This window comes from Callithrix jacchus, chromosome 9 (assembly GCF_049354715.1).
Source record: "Callithrix jacchus isolate 240 chromosome 9, calJac240_pri, whole genome shotgun sequence".
In the NCBI taxonomy this organism is placed as follows: Eukaryota; Metazoa; Chordata; class Mammalia; order Primates; family Cebidae; genus Callithrix; species Callithrix jacchus.
This window is the reverse complement of record NC_133510.1, coordinates 8,412,880-8,427,902: the sequence shown is the minus strand read 5'-3', so window position 1 is coordinate 8,427,902 and position 15,023 is coordinate 8,412,880.

Sequence of the window (15,023 nt, the reverse complement as noted above, 5' to 3'; positions counted from 1 at the left end):
AGTTATCTTTAAAAAGAATATTTGATCTGCAATTTGAAGTATATAAATGAGAGTTAACTGGATAAAAGGAGAAGACCAGAAAGAGGAAACGTCCTCCAGGCTGAAGGAACGGTAATTATGTAAGTTGTAAGGTGGAATAAGGCTTGAAGTATTAAAAGACACAAGAGGAAGCAGGGGATTTAGGCAGGTCCATGTAAAAATGCAAAATAAATGATATTTTAAAAAGATCTTAAAGTGATTGGAAATGATTAAGAACTTTCGGAAGGAGAAGAGCGACATAATCAGATTGTGTTTTTTCATAAATGAATCTGGCAGCACTGTGGAGAAGAGATTAGAGGGTGGTAAGAGTTAATGCAGGGAGATCGGCTAGGATTTGGGCATTGCAGCAGCTCAGATAAGAGATGATGGTGGCTTAAACCAAAATGAAGTGGAAGAGGACGAAAGAGGAACAGGGATATGGAAATCTTTAGAAGGTGGTGGTGAACTAACAAATGCAGAGGTAAAGCTCAGGTGTCAAGCTTGGGTCCTTGGTTCTGGACTGCACAGCTGATGCTGATCTAGAGTAGTTCACAGTTTGTAGGGAGAAATATAAGCCGGTATAATGAGTTGAGATGTTTTGTGGTATCTAGATAGAAAGACAGAGTAAGCAGTAGGAGTTCTGTGTTTAATCTTAATTGGAAATATAAATTTGAGAGTCATCAGCTCATGCAAATAAAACACTTAGATTTATTTTTTTAAAATAATGGCAAGACCCTTTTCCCTAGATGGGTCTCACCTATCTTCCACCATAGAACCAACTGTTTTGTACTCAGGGATAGATGAAAGAAATGAGTCTTTAGGAGCAAATGACCATTATTTCTCTTTGGTTATTCTCTTTTGACTCTTTCGTTAGTAACAGTAGTAAGACCAAACAATATATTGCACAATATCAACAAAATTGAGTTATACAGAGAGAGTTTAAACCACGTAAGTCCATTGGGTGGATTTGCATGGAGTAGGCGATCAATACATATTTGTTGTTTGACCAAGTCACACTAAAAGCGTGACTAAATCCCTTCCTTAATGTTGGCTTATAATTGGGTTTGTTGTCAGAAACATGACTGTAGCCATAAATACTTTTGTACTCCTACTTAAGCAGACGACAGAAAGGCCTTTTCACCCTGGAGGCTGACTTTGGCTACGTAGGCAGTTCAGTGACCTGGCATCACCTCAGATCCACAGCTTCAGGCTGTCTCTTAGCCTTTGGTGGGCCATGGGCCTTCTCAGCTAATATAATTTGGCAAGCACAAAGTATTTCATGAGAGCAGCAATGTGGAAAGAACTCTGTAATTTTGCAAAAAATCTTGCCAGTGTTTTTAACCACTCAACTTCCCAAATACTCTGCTTTGGGCAAATTAATTTACAAATATCTTGTATTTTCCGTGTCTTTTTCCATTCTCCCTTTAGGGACAGTGGATTCAACATGAACCCTAGTCCTAATAGTCTCATGGGATCAGGCTTAGTTCTCTGGAGGGACCAGAAACAGATACAATGTGAGAGGCAACTTAAAATTGTTACCAAGGAAGGGAACCAAGGGACAGAACCATGGAAACAACATTCCATGTTGGATATCAGAGTGTGAGACTGTAGATGGGAAATGTGGCGGGAAGTCGAGAGCTGAGATCAGTAATAGGCCTCTAGACCTAGTGCAAGGTTATAGGAAAATGGAAAAATATCCAGAAGGTAGCTCTGAATAAACAAGGGTGTGAGGAGTTTCTTCCAGTGGGGCTGGGCAGCTGTGGGGGACGTGATTAAAAGCTCAGGATCATTTCAGACACCTGGGTCCCTTTGTGTTACACCACTCCCACACAAAGGGATTGGAATTCTTTTGGAATGCCTTTTCCCACCTTTCCTGCCAGTATCAGTTCTGTTTTCTGTGGACATGTGACCACCGATACAGTGTTTAATTAGCCTGAGAACTATGTGGGTGAAAATCTATTTTCTAATAAAATGCCAAGTCATTATAGCATGTTTGTTTTAGGAGGCAAATTTTGCAACCTTTTATACATTTTAGGCATTTCGGCCGCTTCCCCCAGAAAGTTTAAAGAATTTTTCTCTTCTTCTGCTTTTGAAAAATTTCGGATGCATTTTCAGTTACCTAAGGTGTTTTAGTCATATTTTTAAATTTAATGCATCACATATTTATTGCTATGCACTTGCTCTAAGTTAGGAACCAAGTCTTATTTGCATTGCTTTATATACTTGGTTAGGCCAATAACAATGAGAATATCTATTATTTATTAAATGCATAATCACTTTACCTATATACTGTTTCTAATATTCACAGAAACCTTTCCAGGTATGGATGTTATCTCCATTTTAGGCTTAGAAAGACTAATCTGCTCAGAGATAGAACCGATAAATGCTGGGGTTGCAATCAGATCTCAGATCTGAGCTCTCTCCATGACTCCACGCTGCCTTAAATATGTGTTGATTTGATTAATCTAATTTGTTGGTTATACAGTTTATGTTCTTTACCTCCTAGGGCTTCTGTGATCATCCCCAGAGCCAGACTAGCTAGGAGCCAGTAAGAGGAGGGGAAAGAGACAGAGAGAGAGGGAGTTATTAAAACCATCATTTATGCCTTGTCATTTCACAAGGGAAAGAAGCTTTAGTTTCTCTCTCTGTTTTTGTTATCTGTCTTCTCTTTTGACTTTTTAATTCTTGGTCCTGTTCATTATTCATTTCTTATCCATTATTATATTCTTATGATGAAAGCATCCATTTATCAAAAAATTTTATATTCCTATATTATTTACTTATATAAGTAAATGCCTTGGTCTAACCTAAGCTGACAATTTCCCAAAGGTTCTTTAGTTAACTAGCTAAATTCCAAAAAGTTAATTTGCCCAGAGGGTTCCTATTTGTATATAGTTGCTTAGGCTAATAACAATGAGAATATCTATTATTTATTAAATGCCTAATTACCTATACTATTTCTGATATTCACAGAAACCTTTCCAGGTATGGTTGTTTCCTAGGGAAACACACACACACACACACACACACACACACTTTCTCAGGGGAGAAAACCAATAGGTTATGACAAACTCATTCTTGAAGATAAGTAAACTAAGTTTTGAAACTGAAAAGGTAAACTCTGTGGAGTCTCCTGAATTGCTCAGTTCTGTTCCTGAGGCTCAAGTCCCCACCTGCTGTCCCCCAGCTTTGTGCTCAAAGACCTTCTTCATGCCCCAGATAGCTCTGTGCTTTCTGGCTGGTCACTGTCATGTGTTCACACATTTTCAGATCAGCATGAGCAGAGTGGTGGAAAGAAACTATTGAGAACTAACATTTGGATGCATCTTACAGATATTTAAACTATATATTGAGTTCCCAATATGTGTTACATGTTTTTTTTAAAGTAGACAAATATAGAAATTAATGGTAGTAATAAGATGTGATTAATTCTGTATTAGTCAGGTGTATTACCATGTGTTAGGGGAGCCTAGGAGCACGAGGAAGGTTCCAGAGAGACCCATTTGATGACTGATGACGGGCTGCCAGTGAGGGAAGGTGGGGAGTATATTCTAGGTAGAATGAATAACTAGTGCCTTAGCACAGACCAGAAACAAAGAAAAAAAACGTAGCTTGAGAAGTCTGAGCTCTGAGCTCTTCGAGATGTTCCTCGAGTGTAATACCTGATGCTTACTCTGTGCCAAGTCACCTTCCAAGTGCTTAACTTGAGCTGTTTACTTCACTCTTCACAATAAGGCTCTAAGGTTAGTTCTGCTGCTATTTGCACCTAACACTGCAGAAACTGAAGTGCAGAGAAACGAGGAGGCTTGTGAAGGTGCACAGGGTAAGTGAATCAGAGCCCTTGCACTTAACTGCCACACGATGTCCTTCCAAGTGTTTGCAGAAGAACAATAAATATTCGTTAATGTATTTCTTCTTGCAGGCCACTTGTGTCCTTCACTGATCAGAAACTTTTATGTTTTAATGGCACTTCACAACATCCCTGAGAAGAAAAGAAAGAGGCAGACCCACCAGAAAAAGGAAAACGCCAAAGGTGAAAAGACAAGGGGGGACAATAAACTCGGCCCTGGATTGAGTTACAGCATCAAATACCCTATTGGTGATATGGAAGTGCTGGGTAGAGGAGGGCGTGGTCCCTGCTCAGGGCTCCACCCCCATGGACCTAGGTGAGGACAGGCATTTCCTGCCCAACTGCTGCATTTCCCAAGACCACCCTGGCCTGCCACGCCCCCATCCTGTGCCTATAAAAAACCCCAAGACCCTAGCAGGCAGACCCAAAGACAGCTGGACGTCGAGATCACACTGACAGGCACTGGGCCATCGGCAGGCCACCACCGGCAGAAGCAGAACTCTGCAGACTTTGGCTGGGGCAGTTGGAGCAGAGCCCAGGCCACTTATTCCCTGAATCCAGGGGAAAACCATCTTCCTTCTGGCTCCCCCATCTGTGAGAACTACTTCCACTCAATAAAACCTTGGACTCTTTCTCCGAGCCTAGGTTTGATCTGATTCTTCTCCTACATCAAGGAACGTGGGATACAGAAAGCGCTCTGTCCTTGTGAGAAGGTAGAGGGTTTAATTGAGCTGGCTAATGGAAGCCATCTGCGGATGGTTACACTAAGAGCACTCTAACACACACCCGCTAGGGCTTCAAGAGCTGTAAACTTTCACCCCTAGACACTGCCATGGGGTTGGAGCCCCACAACCTGCCGGTCTGACGCTTCCTTAGAGGTTTGAGCAGCGGGACACTGAAGAAGCGAGCCACACCCCATCGCATGTCCTGCGAGGGGAATAACCAAACTTTCCTGTTTCTATGGGACAAGAAGGGTTATAGGCCACCGTCTTTAATTAAAATTAGAAAGGTAGTGATGCCAAAAAAAACAAGGAATGCAAGATTCAGTTGAAAAGTGTGTCTCATAAGCTGGGAAAATTGTGCCAACTTTTATTACAGGAAGCCAAAAGATCCTATCGGGGAAATTATCAGGTCATCAATTTTTTATCACATACAACTTGTGTTTTGCCTTTAAGAACTTCCTGTATTCTCAGCCTTATTATTCAGGAAGGGGTCAGGTGTAGCACAGAGATCTGGGGCAATTATTACATGTTGTAATCCTGGATTCCAAGGGCTTTTGGGAACAGATTTGTGAGAAAAGAGTGAAAAGGAAGCAAGCAGGAGCGTGTTTATTTTTAATAAAGAGACCCTGCCCTAACTTCCTGAACTAAAACCAGTCTAGACTTGTTTTTTCCATTTTACACAATGTTCGTAACAACAGAATAAATTTATTAAAACCAAACAAACTGGGGGCTGAGTTTTGGCAAAGAAAATCAGACAGAAATAGAATCAGCTGCTCTTGAGTTGGGGCGAGTGACTGATTTACAAACTAGCAGTAGATTAAGGCTGCATTGGCCTTAACTGAACTGAAGTTATTTTCATTATGAGGAGACAATGGAGCGGTAAAATGTCTGGCCTGGTGCCTGGGACATGAACTAGTTAGTCCATCAGTTCTGACCTCCTTTTCCGTCAATTTTCAGAACTCAAGATGTTAGAGTTAGGAAGGAACCTTAAGGCATTTTCTCCTTAACTTTGTGTGGAGAAAACTGAGTCTCAGAGAAGTTAGATGTTTTCGCCTCCCCGTTCACAGCCATAGATTAAAGCAATGTGTCACTAAATTACCAGACAGTACCTACAAATGGGGAGACTTAGTTTCGGCTCCTGTGGGTTGGGAACATAAATGTGGCAATAATTCAGTTTGTGCACAGTTGAGCATAGATTCACAGTCAACTCTTTATTAATCAGTAGACTCTGTGTTTCGAGATGATCCAGCTTCCCCCGCTCCTTCTGAGCCATTTTAGGTGCCTTTGGTAGTGATTCAGCATTTAGTCGCAGGTAGGTGTGTGTGTAAGCAGCGATTAAGGAGCGTCTGAGTCCAGGCCAAAGTCAATGTGTATTTTTACATTTCAGAATGCTTTCCATTCCTCATCTCGCTTGACCCTTACAATGTACCTTTAAGGAGATGGAAAGTTAATTTGAGCTGGATGTGATGGCAAGTGCCTGTAGTCCCTACTCAGGAGGCTGAGGCAGGAGGACTGCTTGAGCCTAGGAGTTCTAGGTGACAGCTATGATTAGATAAATTGTAACAGTAAATGAACGCTGAAATGTACAATGGAAAGTTGTACAGTAAATGAATACTAAATACTATGTTCCTTTTCTAAGACTCATTGTTTTAACATTTAACTCTTTATGCCTGAAGAGACAGATTCTTTCACAGGCCCCTTCTTGATGAATGATACTCCTTCCTCGACTCTTCCAGTGCACGATCATTTTTCAATGGCAGATTGCAAAAGACTAGATGTTTCCACGAAACCAAACACTAACAGTCCTTTGAATGCCAAGCACCACAACTGGTGAAGAGAATGGCTGCTTGGAGAAGTGACTTAATTGTTACTTTGAAATTTCTTCCCTTTCGTACAACTGTGACCACTTCGTTCAGATCTTAGAGGCTCAATCTCTCTATAGTAAGAAAATAAAATAAAATAAGACCTATCTCAAAAGATTTTTTAGTATCTTTATTTAAGGGGCCTGTCTTTTATAGAAACAGGAATGTGTAGAGGAGGATGAGGAATTGATGTTAGCTTTATGAACAAAATAGCCTTTGCTGTGGTTTGGGTTCTGTTCTGTTTTTGGTGACTAAGAATCGTAGCTAACAATGGCCTCTTCCAAATACATTTCTTCTAAGAGGCTGCTTGTTTATCACAGCTTTCCTCATGTATTCATTAGTTCTCAAGTGACAAAGCCCTTCTAAGTTCATTTCTAAACTTTCCATCTCTGTGTAGAATTTGATGACCTTGAACCTACAAGCAGACATTTTGAAAGCCCTGTAGAAACTGTGTTAAGTGACATGAGCTTTCCAGAAATGGCTATGTTAAGATACAAAGTTGTAATTAGAATCACACAGACAGAAATGGTGAATCTTCTTGAGGAAACTTTGAGGAACTTGAATATTTTGCAACTTGGAAAATTGGAAAATGAGAAAGTGGGGGAACTGGAGGGTCATAAGCTGATGACAGCTCTCAAACTATAGATAGCCTTTAATAAGCTGCCATGTGAACACTTGGTCTGGCTTGCATAAGTATCTCCTGCCTTAACCACGTTGACTACCATCCTTTCCGAAACGTCAGCTGGCTTCAACAGGATGGTGATTCTCTGACCCATTAGCTCCCACCTTACAAAGCAACATCATATTACCATCCACCGCCATTCCTGTATTTCACAATTATGTAAATATCCGACCACAAACCACCCTGCCCTCCTGCAGACACCTTCCATTACCACTTGTGGCTGACTTAGCCTCTTCCCTTCTTGGGCTGGGTATATTATTAGTGGTGTTATGGGAAGAAAAGAGTGTGGAGTGATGAGAATGAGTGAATCCAAGAGAGGCTGCAGGTCTGAGGAGCTAGGTCACAAACAGTCATTCTTTTCCATTTTCATTCTGTGACATGTTTGCCAAAATGTAGCGGAGTAAAGGGTATGTAGGTCTCAAAGGAGTGCCCTTTGGGACTAATGGGACCTGATGGTCAAGGTGTACTCGGTAGAGTTTGCAGGACAGAGCCTGAACTTTCAACAAACTGTTCGGTGTGTATCCGCCTCCTTCCAGATACTTCCTTTCCTTTGTTCTCAGCCCTGTTATTATCACCCTGCCTGAACTTTTGCCCCATGTAGTGACCTAGAGCACCATTCTTGGAAGAGACGGCGATGGAGGGAGAAGTGGAGATAGAGGCCATGAACTGGTAGGAAAGTCGTAAAGAATGGACCTGGTAAAATGGTAAAGGATGGATGTGCACCTATGAGTAAAAAGGATGGCGTGGCAGAAGGAGTGAGGGGCAGGAAATGAAGACAGGAAGGTAAGGCACTGTCGACTCTGCACATAAAGGCAAGAGATATTTAACAACAAATAAGATCAGCTCCATGAAATTTAGCTGGGAAAAATAAGAATTAAGGTCGGTTGGACTCCTGTTACATCATCATCATCATCATTACATCATTAACATTATCACTTAAATATCTGGCTATCTACTAAGTACGTTAGAAATTCCCGTTCCTCAATTTCCCAGTGAACTTCATATTTATCTTACACTAGGGAACCAGATGGCTGGAGAGGAGAAGGTGTGAAGTCAACATTATGCTTTGTGAGTCTGATCTATTTCCTTGACTTCCTGGGCTCAAGGAACCCTCCCACCTTAGCCTCCTGAGTAGCCAGGTCTGTAGGCACATGCCACCACACCATATCCTGGTTAATACACATATGTATATATATATATATATATTTTTTTTTTTTTCATAGATAAGGTCTCAGTATGTTGCTCTGGCTAGTCCTGAACTCTTGGCCTCAAGGGTTCCTTCCACCTAAGCCTCCCAAAATGTTAGGATTACTGATGTGACCCACTGAACCTGGCCAGATCTATTTCCTGATACATCTTTATCTCTTAGCAGGCACTCAATAAATGCTTGGTGAAGGAATGAATGAGTGAATGATTATAAAGTGAATACATTTTGCTGCCCCTGGCAGGATTAGTGAAGCCTGCCCCTGAGTGAAGACAACATAGACGTGCTCTTCCCCAGCACAAACTTAATGACGGGGTCTCACAATTTTTATTTGATAAAATGAATGTGTCCTTTCCTTATTCTTTTGCATAGCGTTGGTGCAACAACTGGGGTGGTAGAAAAGAAGATACTGTTCTGGGCATGTGTAGTGGATGCTGTGGTGTCACGCAGATCACCCCAAAGTCATTAGCTTCTCCCAGCTCTGAGCATGTTGATAACTAAGAGCTCTTAGCTGAATCCTACCCACCAGCCAGCCCAGGAATCTCCCTGTGCTCGGATGAACCATCTTGCTCAAGGGCATACACCTTTCCTACGTGCAGTTCGCATCATCAAGTGTTCGATGTTGAGGTGTAAAGGCCTGGCTCTCATTCTCCAATCTGGGGCACTTTGCAAGGAAACCTCAGCACCAAATATCCACATGGGACAATCTAAGCCTTTCTTGTGGCTTCTTCACAGCCTAACTTATATTTCCGTGAATGCTGCTTTCTTCATTTCCACACAGATCCTAACACACGCCCCTATAAACTCCTCGTAATGAAAGTTAGTTGCAGAGGCTTCTGGGAAAACATGACTTGTAATAAAATGCAAATTTTAAAATTTTTACTTCGCCACAGCTTGAATTATGTCAAACATGCTCTATGTTTATGTCTTTAATTTTAGGCTAACACCATATTACCATTTCAAGACAAGTGGGCTAATTCAGAAATTAAATTCTGCTATTAAGATTTAGTGCAATTGTTTGGATAATTAAACATTAATGGCTGGATGCCACACCACTTTTCATAACCTATAGAAGTGGCCTAATGCCCTCATCCTTTACTCACCCATGTCCTTCTATCCCTAGTATGGCTCAGATATTTCACTGTCAAGCCCACAAAAACAACGACCTTGTTCCAAAACAGAAAGAAAAGAGAGACCTGTCTTAGCAGTGAATTGAATGAGGGCGAATCACCTTCAAATGTAGAGGTCTGATTTTGAAATTCACTTGCTTCTCTGATTTCCAGAGTACCTTTTCTCCAAAGGTTCAACACTCAAAAGGTGTTGATGTTTAACTTCCTCCTTTTCCTGTTCTCTGGGCCTCTTCATGTAAGGTTTCTGCAATTAGGGGCCATGGGTCAGATCCTTCCCACTTCCTGTCTTACTTTTCTCTGTTTAGAAAACAAGATATTTTCAGAAAGGTGAAATAATGGTTCCAAATTCAATTGTGAAATAAAGTTTGCTCATGATGGTTGTGGACTGTTTCCTTTGTGGCTCCTCCTCCCCCAGCTGTGGGGCCCCCTCAGCCCGTGGCCAGCCTCCTGCCCAGACCCCTCCACAACACACCTCTTCCCTGTGTATTGCTTTTCCTATTTGGCTGCATTCTGTCCATGGCCCAGAACCATTCTGGTGGCTTCCATGTTGCCCGTTGTCACTACAACTGAAATGTCTCTGTTCTACAGCTCATCATCCAATCATCACCAATTGCTCTCTCTCTCAGGGGGCAGTTTTCCCTGGCACACTTATAGTTGTTTAATAAATATTTAAATGAATGAATGAGCATATAAATAAACTGCTCTCTCTCTCTCTCAATATGCTGCATAGCCCTCGTCCTACTCATGGCTGCTCAAGGTATATGTGTTTTACGATGGGCCTGATGAAGGCAGCCTTTCCTTCGGGCATGACCCAATAGGTGGTAGGAGAGGGACTCCATGGCAAATGGATGTCAGAGCTATTTTACTATCTATGTATTTCTAATGCTTTGACATCTGGGGCTTTGCTTACCCTGGAGAGACTGCCCCTTCCTCCTAGAGATGGGCAATTCCTAGAGATAGTAATGAACTCACCTGCTAGTAGAGCTTTTATATACAAACCAACTGATTCAGAGTCCATACTCCAGCTGTGTCCTTACTGGACTATCACATGCTGGGCTACCACCCAGCCCTACTCAACCCAGAGCCAGGTTCCAGGCAACAAGGGACAGCTCCTATGCCACAGAGCCTACTGAAATTATCAAAACCAGCCAATCCTAAGCCTCCTTACCCTCCTAGCTATCTCCCCTTTCTCCCCATAAAAACGATAATAAAGGCTCTTGTCATTTTCTCCTTACTCCTTCTACCTTCTGATTAACCCCAGGTGCTCCCCCATGTGGCTCTGCACAGCATGCTGTCATGCTTCTTTCTCTTGGGGACTGTGAGCAATAAACTATCTTTCAAATGGCAATCTTTTTTCATCCGTTGGTCTCCCCATATCTAGAATACAATAAAGCCTACATTTAAAAACTGTTACCTCAAATACTTTTTCAGCCTCAAAGAAATAGCCTGAAAGAAGCCTCTGCCTTCCCGTAAGTTCTGACAATTACAGAAATGACTGTTTAGATGCAATGTAGTATTAACGTAAAAGAAAAGCAATAGACAAACTTTACTTAATATGGATTATCACCCTGGGGTCTCAAGCAATCCTAAGAATTACTACATTACCCTAAGTAAACCAAAGTTCAAAGATAAAAGTAGTTTTTCCAGTGTCACAGAGGCACACACATAGAAGAAGTGAGACTCAGACCCAAACTTTCCAGTCATTTCTTTGAGTCCTGCTTCAGTCCCTCTCCTTCCATCATCGTCTTCCAAATATGTTAACATCTTTTTCTTTTCTTCTTTCTTTCTTTTTTTTGAGACAGAGTTTCGCTCCATCACCAGGAGCCAGGCTGGAGTGCAGCGGCGTGATCTCAGCTCACTGCAACCTCCACCTCCTGGGTTCAAGCAATGCTCCTGCCTCAGCCTCCTGAGTAGCTGGGACTACAGGCGTGCACCACCACGCCCAGCTAATTTTTGTATTTTTAGTAGACACAGGGTTTCACCATGTTGGCCAGGATGGTCTCAACTCTTGACCTTGTGATCTGCCTGCCTTGGCCTCCCAAAATGCTGGGATTACAGGTGTGAGCCACGGTGCCTGGCCATCTTTTTCAAATGTATATTGTGTAACATTATCACTTCCTTCATACTCTAAAGAAAAAGTGTGGTAGTCTTGTCAGTAAGGGCCAATGAGTGATTCTACAATAAAAACTAGCTAAGATGTATCTAGATATCTCAACAATAACATAGCCCTGAGGAAATGGATGTAGACCTGGGAAGAGATTATTCAGAGAAAAAAATGCAGATGCTTCTGAGATCTTATTTTTAACAAATGAATGAAAACCTTTAGAAATTTCTTCTCTCTGAAGCCCCATTCTTTGGTCATGAGTCCCCAGAGCTAAAAAGAACATGAATGTTTATGAAGAAGACCAGCCAAAATAACTGGCAGTTATGAAGAAGCACAAGATGAGAAGGAATAATTCAATTCAATAGCATACACACACAACTAAGCATACAAAATAACATGGTAAAATGGCTACTGAATGCCAGCAAGTAGAGAAATGCCTTGTCAAGATGTTAAGACCCATGTGGTCAGTACTGATTATGACTTTTATTTAATCTATTTTAAGATACAATCTTCCTTATTTTAAAACAGTACTGTAACATCAACACTAAATGCAATTTTGAGATGAAAAGGAAAATGCTACCTATCTGTCCCCTTTCACAGACTGATTTTCACTTTGTGCGCTGTCTTTCAATTGATACTGCGAGCTGCTTTTATAGTTGTTTCAATCAGAGTGTGGATATGGCTTTTTTATGCTGCTACGTTCATTCCATATAATCACATGCACACATTCTCTTGTTCCTATAGCGTTCTTACACGCATTTTAAAAATTATTATTATGCTTTAAGTTCTGAGGCACATGTGCAGAACATGCAGGTTTGTTACGTAGGTATACACGTGCCGTGGTGGTTTGCTGCATCCATCACCCCATCATCTACATTAGGTATTTCTCCTAATGCTAACCCTCCCTTATCTCTCCAACTCTGCTATTCCTCCCCTAGCCCCCCATTCCCCGATAGGCCCCAGTGTGTGACATTCCCCTTCCTGTGTCCACGTGTTTCCATTGTTCAACACCCACTTAGGAGTGAGAACATGCAACGTTTGGTTTTCTGTTCTTGTATCAGTTTGCTGAAAATGATGGTTTCCAGCTTTATCTACATCCCTGCAAAGGACATGCACTAATCCTTTTTGATGGCTGCATGGTATTCCATGGTGTATATGTGCCACATTTTCTTTATCCAGTCTATCATTGATGGGCATATGGGTTGGTTCCAAGTCTTTGCTATTGTGAGTAGTGCCACAATAAACGTATGTGTTCATGTGTCTTTATATTAGAATGATTTATAATTTTTGGGTACATACCCAGTAATAGGATTGCTGGGTCAAATGGTATTTCTATTTCTAGGTCCTTGAGGAATCGCCACACTGTCTTCCACAATGGTTGAACTAATTTACACTCCCACCAGCAGTGTAAAAGTGTTCCTATTTCTCCACATCCTCTCCAGCATCTGTGGTCTCCAGATGTTTTAATGATCGCCATTCTAACTGGCGTGAGATGGTATCTCAATGTGGTTTTTGAGGGGAACACTTCAAGAAAAATAATAGAAAAATTAACACAAAATGTAGCTCATGGGTCCTACTACAGTTTGGGTTCCTATTTTTATAAGAAAGTGAAGAATTTGGGAAAGAGTGGGGAGAGAAAAACAATAAAGTAAATCAAATGATTTAGAAACAGAAACCAAACGATGAGAGTCAGATTGTGAGTACTAGGGAAAGATGGCTGGATAAAGGGGCTTCAGTGCAGCCAAGAAGGGATTAAAGGTGCTGTTGGAGGAGGGCATCTGGAAGCTGCTAAGAATTTCCACAAAGGGTGGGCAAGACGAAATAGCTCACAAGACCAGAGGACCTCAGCTGGATATCAGGAAGAATTTCCTGACCGTAAATGTCAAGAGTTCTCATTTACAGGACCAAAAGAGCCTTCTGGGATGTGCCTATCTTAGCAATATTGTTTCAGCCTCAAGCGAGAGGCTGTTTGGATTGCAGCCCTGGGATGGACTGGGTGACCTCCACAGAATCCCTCAGTCTCGTTGCTGAAGGGCACACCTTATACTGGGACTTTCACAGTGTGGTTGCCAGCAGCTGACTCCTGCCCAGAGGCTGTGAAGTTTTCCCCACAGAAAGAAACAACCGAGCCTTTCACTCCCTGTCCCTCACTTGGACCAGTCCTTAGGTACATCTGCGGTTTTTCAGCTCTTCAGCACTTAGGCACTTTCCTCCTGAGCCAAGGGCCTCCTGGGAACAATGCAGCATCTGTGTGTTGACAGCAACACCCTGTGGGCCAGAGACACTCAGCCAAGCTCTCCTTTCACCCCATGGGAGCTGGATCACACACCTTACCTGCAATAATCCAAGCCTCAGCATGTTCCTCACTCTCCAGTGCCCTGCTTCTCCTATCCCTTCCCCAACCTTGTACCTAATTGGCTTCCTAGCTTCCTTGCCACATTTGTCCCCGTCCTCATTCAGTATGGTCTCTACTTTCCACCCATCCCACCCACAGAGTGAACAATAACATGTTAATGGCTTATAGCCTGACACTGAACAGCGGGCACTGCAGAGTGAGGAACATGCTGCTTAGGTGGGCAGCTATTTACAAAAGGTTTGGCCTGCAAAGAGATGTCAGCCTTTTCCTATAACATGATTGCCTTTTATTTATTATGCAGGTTGTTGATTTACACGGGGAGTTGGCAATGCTAATCAAGCGTGGGGTTTTCACGTGGTCTGTTTCTGCTGGGTTCGGAGGCTTGGAGACAGCCTTCACCTTCTGGCAAAAAGGCAATTTCAGAAAGGTGTTTAAAACCATCCTTTAGTTTTTGGTCCTGAGTTGGAGATGGACATGTTGCTTATGAAAGAAGGTAGATTTTCGACCCTTAGGTAACCTTAAAAGAACAGGAACTATTGTGTGTAAGTCACGTGCAGTACAGAAACTTAATATTAAATGACAAATTGTGACAATCCTTCTCTAGGAATGTCTCTCCACAGAGATACCACAGTGAGTCTGGTAAAGCCTTGATCTGGTGGTCTTATAGATGGGCTCACACAGTGTGAATGCACAATAGGAAATTGGGTAGGGGGTGAGGATAGGGCATTTAAAAGAAAGAAGAGAAAATGAGATTTTGAGAAAGAAAATGAAGCTCATGTGTGTGTGTGTGTGATTGTGTGTGTGTGTGATTGTGTGTGTGTGTGATTGTGTGTGTGTGTGATTGTGTGTGTGTGTGATTGTGTGTGTGTGTGTGTGATTGTGTGTGTGTGTGATGTGTGTGTGTGTGTGATTGTGTGTGTGTGTGATTGTGTGTGTGTGTGTGATTGTGTGTGTGTGATTGTGTGTGTGTGTGATTGTGTGTGTGTGTGATTGTGTGTGTGTGTGTGATTGTGTGTGTGTGATTGTGTGTGTGTGATTGTGTGTGTGTGTGTGATTGTGTGTGTGTGTGTGATTGTGTGTGTGTGTGATTGTGTG